The following is a 917-nucleotide window of genomic DNA, read 5'->3' on the forward strand; positions in this document are numbered from 1 at the left end:
GTGGGCCAGGGACCACTGGTGAGCCCAAAGGGGTATTACAAGTTGGACACCAAAGAATTGTCAAAACACCCAAGATTGTCCGATAATAACATAACATTAACCCATGATTAGTACCAGGAAAGCATCCGTGTCATTTTAGATTGGGGTTGCGTTTTGGCTATTCAAAAATAAGCAGACATACATAAACAATTAAACATGCTCTGAAAATGCACACACCTGCCCCACCTAACACGTTACACGGCAGCGAACGCTAGCTGCTGTGCCTGTGTCATCAAAGTCATCAAAGTGTGTGAGTTGAGTCCAAGTCTCAAGTCCACGCCACTGGTTTGAGTGGTTTCTGTAAATACCAATTTATATACCAATCAATAAAGCCTTTTATAAACGAGAAGCCAATGCTACGGATATTGTTCCAAAATTGCAGTACAGTACAGTACATAGCTGATTTGCAAATGTCATACACCCCCAGCTGCAACACTCATCCTGGTCCACATCAGCACGTGGCGAGTCCCCAAAAATACCAGACACATGCAGGCAGGGAAAAATATACTGTCACACCACTTCGGGCTCCGGAAACTGTCAACTCGCTCCATCCGCTGCACGCCAATCCCCCAAAATAGGCCCCCTTATAGTGTTGTGCAGCACGTTCAGAGCTCTTTAACAAGCCAGTGGCCACATTAGGGCCCCAGCATGATGGACGCATCTCTCTGCCAGTGGGCAACGCTTTCCAGTCCAGCGGACCACCACCTCTCGTCCTCACATCACAAACCCAATAACCCATCCTCCATCCAACATAACACCCCCACCCCATCCAACATAACACCCCCCCCCCCCACCCCATCCTCTCATGCCAGCCACTGGATGTAGCGGCACCCAGAAAAGAGACAAGAGCGCCACTTACATATGTACATAATGACCCC

Source organism: Protomyctophum bolini (genome assembly GCF_963924005.1).
Source record: "Protomyctophum bolini genome assembly, chromosome: 5".
NCBI lineage: Eukaryota > Metazoa > Chordata > Actinopteri > Myctophiformes > Myctophidae > Protomyctophum > Protomyctophum bolini.